Source organism: Narcine bancroftii, chromosome 1, assembly GCF_036971445.1.
Source record: "Narcine bancroftii isolate sNarBan1 chromosome 1, sNarBan1.hap1, whole genome shotgun sequence".
NCBI lineage: Eukaryota > Metazoa > Chordata > Chondrichthyes > Torpediniformes > Narcinidae > Narcine > Narcine bancroftii.
The window spans coordinates 47857027-47866477 of NC_091469.1; the positions used below are offsets into that span (position 1 = coordinate 47857027).

The 9451-nt window shown below is 43.2% G+C and overlaps 1 long non-coding RNA gene across 1 annotated transcript in view; it reads left to right on the plus strand.

Moving 5' to 3' along the window:
• LOC138757920 (uncharacterized) overlaps positions 1–7253 on the plus strand; it is a 57319-nt gene extending 50066 nt beyond the window's left edge. The window contains exon 4 of the long non-coding RNA XR_011353993.1: positions 3506–7253. This is a non-coding gene — a long non-coding RNA (uncharacterized lncRNA). The remainder of the gene's footprint in view (positions 1–3505) is intronic.
• Positions 7254–9451: the final 2198 nt, after the last annotated feature.

Genomic DNA, 9451 nt, shown 5'->3' on the forward strand with positions numbered 1-9451 from the left:
CCATTACCAGTCCCTTGCTACACCATCATCCATTTTGTTATTTGGATTTTTGTCTCATCCATCCAATGACCTTTCCTTCCAATGCATGCCTCTTAATTTGTTTAAATTCTGTTATGTACTGGTATCTAGCTTTAAAAAAAAATTCTGATGAAACACAAGGAACATGTTTCATTCTGCATAGATATTGCTTAACCATCTTATGATTTCCAGCATTTTCTTTCAAATTTCCAACATGTATACTATTTGAATGTTTCCATTTAACTACTTGCGAGGTCAGTGATCCTCACTATGCTGAAAGACATTTGGTGTAATCTATATTTGGTCACATTAACCTATGGAAGGAGCAAAGAAAACTACTAAAGCAAAACTAAATGGAAAATAGCAAGAATAGTTCCTGCCTCAATTTGTGCAATTGGTGAGAGGAATTTTTAGTCTGCGTGTTTTGAGTGCAATGAAAACTAGAAGCAATTTTAGTTGGGTGTGGATAGAGGAGAGCAATCAGGAGAGACCACTCTAAAACACCTTCTCACTTCCAGTATATAAAGTACATTTGCTGCTTGAGGTCTTCCTATAAAATAACGTGTAGCATGTATTTTAGGATGGAGTAACTAAGGAGGCTGATTCTGGAGAACCTATTAATGGAGAGAAAGGCAGATGGAACCAGAAGGGGCAGGCGATCCGGTGGTGAATTATGTGGGCCATAAAAGATGGAGCTAGGAGAGGAATGGGAATAAAAATGGGTGTTGGGGGTGCTGGAATTATGTAAAGGAAAGGGAAAAGAAATAAGAAAACCAGGATTTGATTGGAAGGCGAATGAAAGGAGAATACAGAAGGGAATGGTTACATGAAAATGAGAGTTAAATGAACACTTACCTGTGTGAAGTTTGATGATTATTATTCAAGCAATGGGAGTTGGTGAATCAACGTGAGATCCCATCCATGCATGCGCTGCCATTTCTTTACAGTCCAGAAGGGAGAAGCCACTGAACTTAAATGCGCTAAATTAAATGAACCAACCATAACACAAACCTATGACTGAACATGTTTATTGCAACCAGAACATCTTTATTCATAAACAAGAAAAAGGAGGGGAGGGAGAAGTGGGCACGTTGACTCACCAACTCCCATTGCTCGAATAATAATGATCAAACTTCACACAGGTAAGTGCTCGTTTAACTCTTCATTATTCTTCACAATGTACATTGGTTTGCCAACGTGTGAGTTTGTAGCTCAATGGCTTATCCCCTTCGGGTGGTCCAACAGACCATAATCAGTTCAATAGGTCCCCTTCCCGCGGTCTAGTTCAATCCACTGTGTGAAGGATGGAAGCCGTGAAACTCCGCCCATTTGAGTTTAATTAAAGGTTTATTGTAGAACCTATTAAAGTTTCTCTCATTGCTCCATCCCACTTGACGAAGGATATCCCATATAGGGACCTTAGCCCTATTGGCTGCAAGGTTGCTGACGCTCTAGTTGAATGGGACCCAAACAGAAATATCCACTCCCGCCACTCTCATGGCCTCCTGCAGCCATCTGGCCAATGTCTGGGGGTAGCCCGCTGATGCGGTTTCTTATAGCATATAAAGAGGTATTTCTCTTTTAGTCTAATATGTTTTGTACATACAACATATCTTTTTAAATAATCCAACACACATAATCTTTCATCTTTCCCTTATGCATACAATGAAAATTCTGTCCCAATTCTCCCTTGCCTGTTATGTTTCAAAATATCTGTAACTTGAATGCTTACACAGTCCTTCTCCCAATTGATATAGTCCATATGAATGTGAGACAAAGTTTGTACCCTCTGGGCCAATGTCAAAGGCACCAGCATTATCAGCTTATGGGAGAGTCTATGTAATCCAAACTAGAAGTTGGTGATTAAGGGCCTATCTCACTGGCAGAGACGTCGCCACGACTCGGGAAACCGAAAATGGCTTGTGCTCTCACCAAGACAACGCCAGGGCAACGTCCGAGACGTCTCAAGACAAGGTGCCAACCAATTCGCCCGGAAGTTGTGGCGACGTCTCTGAGACATCTTCTCAGTTGCAGCGACGTTGTGGAGACGTCGCCGTGACTTCTCCCTGTCTATATTTACCTAGATCTATCATTCGCTTTTCAGACATTAGACAGTCAAGAACTCTCACCATGGACATCTGCAATATGGCTGTTATGCTATTGGAGCAGGATCCCTACCTGGAGGATAAGCAGAAGGAGGCCTTGGCCCTCATGCTGATAGCTCTGGCTGTGAACAAGGCAAAGGCCAGGACTAGGGATAGGGCCAGAAAGGGTGTCAGGAAGGCAAAGACAGTGTGGGTACGTGAGTGGCTCCTACAACGGCAACACCATGGCTGGTACGAGAAGCTGATGAAACACCTGGAAGAAGAGAAGGGGATGTGAGATCCTTCAAGAATTTCCTGAGGGTGGATCCAGAGATGTTCAGGAAGCTGATGGCTCACCTTACTCCCAGGATCTAGAAGCAAGACACTAACTTCAGTAAAGCTCCTCCCCCTGGTTTGAAGGTTGCCATCACTCTGAGGTTCCTTGCTACAGGAAACTCCTACAAAAGCCTGTCCTATGGCTTTCGTGTGGCTCCAAACACCATTGTCAGTATTGTCCCAGAGGTGTGCCAAGCCATTTATGATGAGTATCATGAGGAGGTCATCAAGTATCCATCTACACCAGAGGAGTGGAAGGAAGTGGCCAAGGGTTTTTCTGAGAGGAGGAACTTCCATCACGTCTGTGGTGCACTGGATGGGAAGCATGTCAGAATTCTTGAACCTCCAGGGTCAGGCAGTGTCTACCACAACTACAAAGGCTACTTTTCCATCATCATGCTGACATTGATAGATGGTGACTATAAGTTCATGTACCTCAACGTGGGGACTCCTGGGGCTGACTCAGATTTTGGCATCTTCAGGGACTGCAGTTTGTTCAAGGCACTAGATGAAGGTCAAGCCAACCTGCCACCTCCTGAATCCTTTCCTGATGGAGATCAAGATGTCCTCTACTTCTTGGTTGGTGACGATGTGCGATAGTACAGATTCTATCACCAATGCGTATATGTACAGATTGTAGTGTAGGATGACTGTGATTGGCTGAATGCGTAGCCACACCTACTGGCAGGTCTTAAAGGATTGCTCCTAGCCAGACCAGGTCATTCTGGACTGGTCGACCTACATGTGATATGCTCCAGTCTTTTAGTTAATAAAAGCCTTGGTTTGGATCAACAAGTCTTTGGTTCTTTCTACGCGCTGTACACGATGCATTCACCCTGAGGACATGGATGATGAAGTCCTACTCCAAGCGCCAGATGACCCATGCAGAGAGAATCTTCAAATACAGGCTGTCCAGGTCCAGGTTTATTGTGGAGAACAGCTTTGGCATCTTGGCAAACAGGTGTGCAGCACTTTTCTTTTCCTGCCACAGAGACAGTCATATTTGCCAGATTGTAAACACAGCAAATACAATGACTTTAATTTTACTTCTATTTTTTTCTTTCCAGATTCAGATGCTTCCATACCATGATGATGATGCGCCCACAGATGGTTGAAAAGGCAGTCCTTGCTGCCTGTACACTCCACAACATGATGACAGACATCAGACTCTCAGCTGACAGAGAGGACCCACACACCCATGAAGATGACCCTGGAGAGTGGAGACAGCATACCAACCAGTTGAATGGGATGCAGAGAAAAGGAAGTTAAATGACGTCTGTTGCCAAAAACCAGAGAGAGTACCTGACCCAGTACTACTCTGGGGTTGGAGCTGTCCCCTGGCAGGACAAGATGGTGGGGCCTCTTCCAAGGAAGTACAGGAGCAGCAGCAGCAGCAGGAACAAATACCAGATGATGAAGACAGATGATGTACCTGTGACTTGGACCAGGAGTGAAGGCGACTCAATGCTGCCAGTCACGTGGTCTCTAAGTCAAGCAGTGTCGTGGAGACATCGCCGCAATGTCGCCGCAACGTCTCCTTGGTCTCCAGCAGGTCTCCACGGCATCTCCAAGACCTGCTGGAGTCTGGAAAAAGTCTCCAAAAAAATCAAACATGTTTGAATTTCCTGTGACTCCCCAGAGACCCAGCTAGTCTCCAGGAGACTGTAGCCGCTTGGAGTGGGAAACCACCTCGGATAACCCGCTTAAATTACCCCGCATACCTGCAATAGGAGTGAAACATAACAGGTTCTCTTGCCTGTGCTCTCGGACCTCTGACCATGGCAGCCACGACTTTCTGCTGCTCATTCAAATCTTTCACCTGTTGGCTGAGATCATCACCAAATAGAAATTTTGTTACAGGGTTAGATGGTCTGCACAATTGAGCACATCTTACGTTTAGGTCGGGCTTGATCAGCTCCTTCCTGAAGGCATTCAGTTAATAGTTTGCATGGGGTAACAGCCCTAGAATGTCTTGTTGGGTCTCCAATAAATCATGTGAGACCGTTTGTGTGAATGCAGTGATACCTTTAACCAGTGACCCCTGTAGTCTTTGCAGTTTAATGTCTTTTGCCCTTGTTGGGAACTCCAAATTGTCCCATATCACGGAGTTTACTTTAGGCACCTTCAACAGAGGGCAGTTAACAGGGCAGGGGTATTTATTGATGGATTATTCTAATACCGTCTCCTGAAAAGCATTCGACACCATATAAGTTATAGACCCCGCAATATCATCCTCTAGTGGCTGGCCGATTCCCTTCGGTACTGCAAACTTTGCGGCAATAGCCAGTATATTCTCCTCCTGACTGGCCTAAGCAGTGTATGGGGATTTGGGTGATTTGGCCTCCATTATTGGCCCTTCATCATCTTCCCATGTATAATCATTAATGTCCTCCCCCTGCTCTGATGACATAGGAAACTTATTCACCAGTTATAAGTGGCTGCCGGATCCCCAAGTGGAGGTCATTGATGCTTTTACCTTTTATGCATCTCCCCCATTCACCTTGGTGGCAAAGTACCTGAGTAAGGTACAAGAAGACGTTGCCTTGGGATTGCTGGTAGTGCCTAATTGGCCTTCCCAATGTTAGTTCCCTGTATTCCTTAGGCTTATGGTGGGGACTCTGTTGATATTTACAAAAAGGAGAGGTCTGCCAATCCAACCGGTTATAAACTTATACATAGCCGTCACCAGTTCCTTCAATTTGTCCAGACAACTTACAATTTTGTCGCTGGTCGAGGCCTCTGCTCTCTGGCAGGCCTTGCTCTCAGCCCCCGATCAAGCAGGTGCCCATCGTGCAGAGACCATGCCCTTCTTCAGGCTTTTTCTGGTTATTCTTGCTCATCAAGTGGGCGGCTTCGCCACACTACGTGTTAAGTTTAGCTCCGGTCCTACCTGCTCTTGTGCGGGGTACTCTCCCTCACTGCCACTTGATATACTAAGGACCATTTGTCTCATGCAGCTCACCTCAGGCAGCAGCATAAATGGTATCACTGCTTGCTTTATGAGACCCCGGCTTCCACGAAGCCAAGTCGGTGCAGCCAGACTTGGACCCCACCTTCAACGTGATCTCACCCCCAGTGGAGGTAGATTGGCATCGCTGCTATCGTTTGCAAACCCCAACTTACTGCTCCTTAGCTGGGACACTGCACCCTGGCAGGCCCACTGGATTTTTGGTGCTAACGAAGTGCTATGGGGGCTCTTCTTAAAGGCCTTTCTCCTCAGGCTTTTGCTGCCCTGCCCCTTCCCCAGCCCCTCATCGGTACCTGGGAACCTCCCACCGGTTGTCCTGGACCTTTTCTAGTACACCAGGTTTGGAAGGCTCCTTCAGGGCCTCACCTCATCTGGACCTTGAGACCTCCCACCGGCAGTCCCGGAATTTTTGCCGCTCCCCTCCTTTCTGGAGGGCTCATTTGGGAGTTTGATTCCATTTTGTGGATCGCACTCCTGCGATCTCCCTCAGGGCTCTGCTCCTGCAGGCCCACTAATTTAGTGCTTTTTTAGGATCACTCTACTGTGATTCTCCAGTGATTCCACACTTTTACTCCCACGCCAAAAACGCTTGCTGCTCCTCGCAAATCAATGGATGTAATGGCTGCGCATATGCGGATGGGATCTCACATTGGGCGAACTAATGGACATTGAGAAGAATAATGGAGAATTCATACGGATTTGGTTGGAGACTATTCTTGTTTGTGTTTTGCCTAATCCTGGCAGCTCAAGGATTTGGCTGGATTGCAAACTTAACAGTACACTGATGACCATTTGAACCCTTAATTTAAACTTGGGTATGTTCAGGAATAGGAAGAGTTTCCATTATTCTGAACATTCTTGGAATCTCAATATGATGTGCATGACTACTACCAATTGGCAAAGAATATCTTCTGATTCAGTCACCACCATAGAAAATCACCAGGAATGTTACTGAGCATATTATTTGGGTCCATAAGCAGAGATTTCAATACCTTGACTGGTCAGGAAGTGTTCAAGATTCTTCAGCAGAGATTCGTGGAGGTTGACTTCAATCAAGACCCACTTTTAGCCGTAACATTTCTTTCAGAGGTTCAAACTAAGAAGAGAATGGGAACAAGGAATATGTCCCAAATGTGGAGGGATGCTCAATGTATATCTGTGAAATATCAAATACCATCAGAGATTGAAGCACTTTCTTCCATTAAGAAGACCAACATGTGCACTCAATCTCCATGAAAACAAAACAAAAGAAACCCATTAAGCTAAACCTTAGGTCGGAAGAGAAGGAAAGAATTTGACTTCGGGGGTTGGAGTTGAGGGTGTATTGTCTCACATGATTGAATAACTGGCAGATTCTGGATGAACAGTTAATAACATGAAGGATGTAATAGTGAGTCTTATGTAAATGTCAGAGCATACTTAGATAATGGGCATCGTATGCTGTCCTTTGGTGCTGGTAATGGTGCAGGTAATGGTGCAATTATTAAATATTTTGTTTGTGAGAGTGGCTTTTACCTTGATCACATTCATCATTATACTTTTTGTATCACTGGTGCTACATTCTAGCTATTACTACCATTCCCACCCCCCCCCCTCCCCCCCCACAAACCAACCCATCCCCAGGTGATTTTCTATATTAGGTATCATCCATCACTTTCAAATGCATGATGTGCCACATCCACCAAAATCTCCTCCAGAACATCTAACATGGCTTCTGGGAACCTGCAAATATTTTTACTCAATCATTGGGAAGCATCACTATCCTGCACCTTCACTTTCATTATCATCCTGTAAAATAGAGGGGGATGGTGTAATTTTTGTATTTAAACTGAAGGGAGGGTTTCTCACTTTTTTGTACTGTGCCAACCACCTAATTAGAAAATTATGATGGCAGATGGACAAAATACGTTTTTTTTTCGCTGATATTGAAACAGCAAAGAAATTTATGAACAAATTACCAACTTTGAAGTAAATTGAAAGAAAATTAGAGAACTTTTTTAAAGCTGATTTTAAAAATCTGAATTATGATATTATTTCTTCCTGTTTATTTGTATTTGTTTAATATTAATCCTTTTGAAAAAAGATTGTTTAATTTTTTTTTTAAATTATTTTGCCTGGGTGGTTGGGAGGCTAGCTTCCAGAATTCATTAACTGTTAGGTACAACATCTCTTTTGAGACTTCATATTCTCTTTCTTGATACGATTTAAAAACTTAGTTTTTAATCTAAGAATCCATGCTACTGCCCCCTTCAAACAAAACCATGAAGAATGATAGCAAATTAATTGAATAATCGGATCATTCTTGTTAGATATTTGAATAGTATTCACATTAGTGTTTTGGATTTCTGGATCTTCCATTGAAACTATATTTTAACTCTTCTTGATTTTGAGGCCAATCTTCATGGGATTGCAAAAGAAATTGAGGACAGACTCCAAAGTGTTGGCTCTTTTCAGAAATGATTGTACCTCTGATCCTCGAGAAGCCATGTCAGGTGGATTATCCACTGTTTTAACACTTCTCCATTGATTAACATGTGTTTCTTCAATGTCATTAATTCTGTTAGTCACAAAGGGTAGGAAACCTCTTGGTTTTGTTATTGATGTATTTAAGTACTGATGTACTATCAGTCCAAAACATAGAATCTGCTCATTCCTTCTGTAACTCTCTTCTTCGTCCATTTTGGTCGCCATACTAGCGCCAGTCAATTCCATGGAAGGTATGGTGACTTGCTTTAATGGAGCCACTCTTGCTTTTCCCATTGCAAATCTACAATATACTCACTCTTAGTTATTTCACAGTACTTAGTAGTCAGTACTAAGTGACAGGACTATAACCACCATCACTTGCAACAGCAAAATAGTGTAACTGAGCAAATATGACCACTCCAAAGTCTGTAGGTTTAAAACATCTGTTGACTTCAAAACTTTCTAACATTTTAAGACCATCAATTCAATTCATCCAGTCTTGTGTGATAGAATCTGGTATAGCTTCATCCCATACATATTTTCTTCTGCACAATTCTTGCAGAATTTTCTTGACTATTAATACTACTGGTGTCAATATTCCCAAAGGATCTAAAGAATGCCGCTTCTCGTTAAAGGTTGTTCTTTCAAAACAATTTTGTATTTGAAAACATCAGATTGAACTCACCATTGCACTCCCAGAATTCTTTCGCTAGGTAGAATGTCATAATCCAAGTCAAGATGTTTTATTTCCTGCTCGTAACCGTCAACTATGTACCTGACGCCGTTCTGATGTCGGACGTCCAGGATCTTGTTACCTATCATTTAAGGTATTAATCTATTCAGAATCAGGGGATTTTTTTAGGGCCAGCCCTACTTTGATACCTAAATATTGGTTAATTTTGTTCCAAATAGCAATGACTTGTTTTAAAATAGGACTGCCTGCTTTTCCGGATAATAATTTAGCATCCCATTTATAAATAAAGTCCTTTGCCACCTTCTCCACCACCATATGCAAGCTAATTTGTGCCCAGGTTAGTATATCCTTCCCCCCCCCCCCCCCCCCCCCGAAGAGTGAGGCCATGTATCTCAATGAGCTGCCCAATAACATTTCTTAAAGTCTGGCAATTGTATACCACACAGACTGTAATTCCAGGTCAATTTTTCCATAGAGATCTAGGCCACCTTACCATTCTTACCCTTGAGATCAGATTTTGGAAGAATCCCCAGGGCAACGCCACGGACAGTGTCTGAAAGAAGTACTGAAGCCTTGGCAACACATTCATTTTAATACAATTGACCCTGCCCACCAAGGTTATTAGAAGGGACATCCACCAATTTAAGTTCTCCTCAATCCTTTCCAGCAAGGGATTATAGTTCAACTTGTATAAATTATTCAAGTTGTTATCTATTCTCACTCCTAAATATTTGATCCCATTCTGTGGCCACTTTAAATTACTGCTTTGCTGACATCGACTCTACTCCTCCTTGGTGAGTGGTAAAATTTCACTCTGTAGGCAGAGATCTCCCCATAGTCCTCCAGTGTAGAGGACTATGCTTCAACGAGTTTACTTGGTCTGTC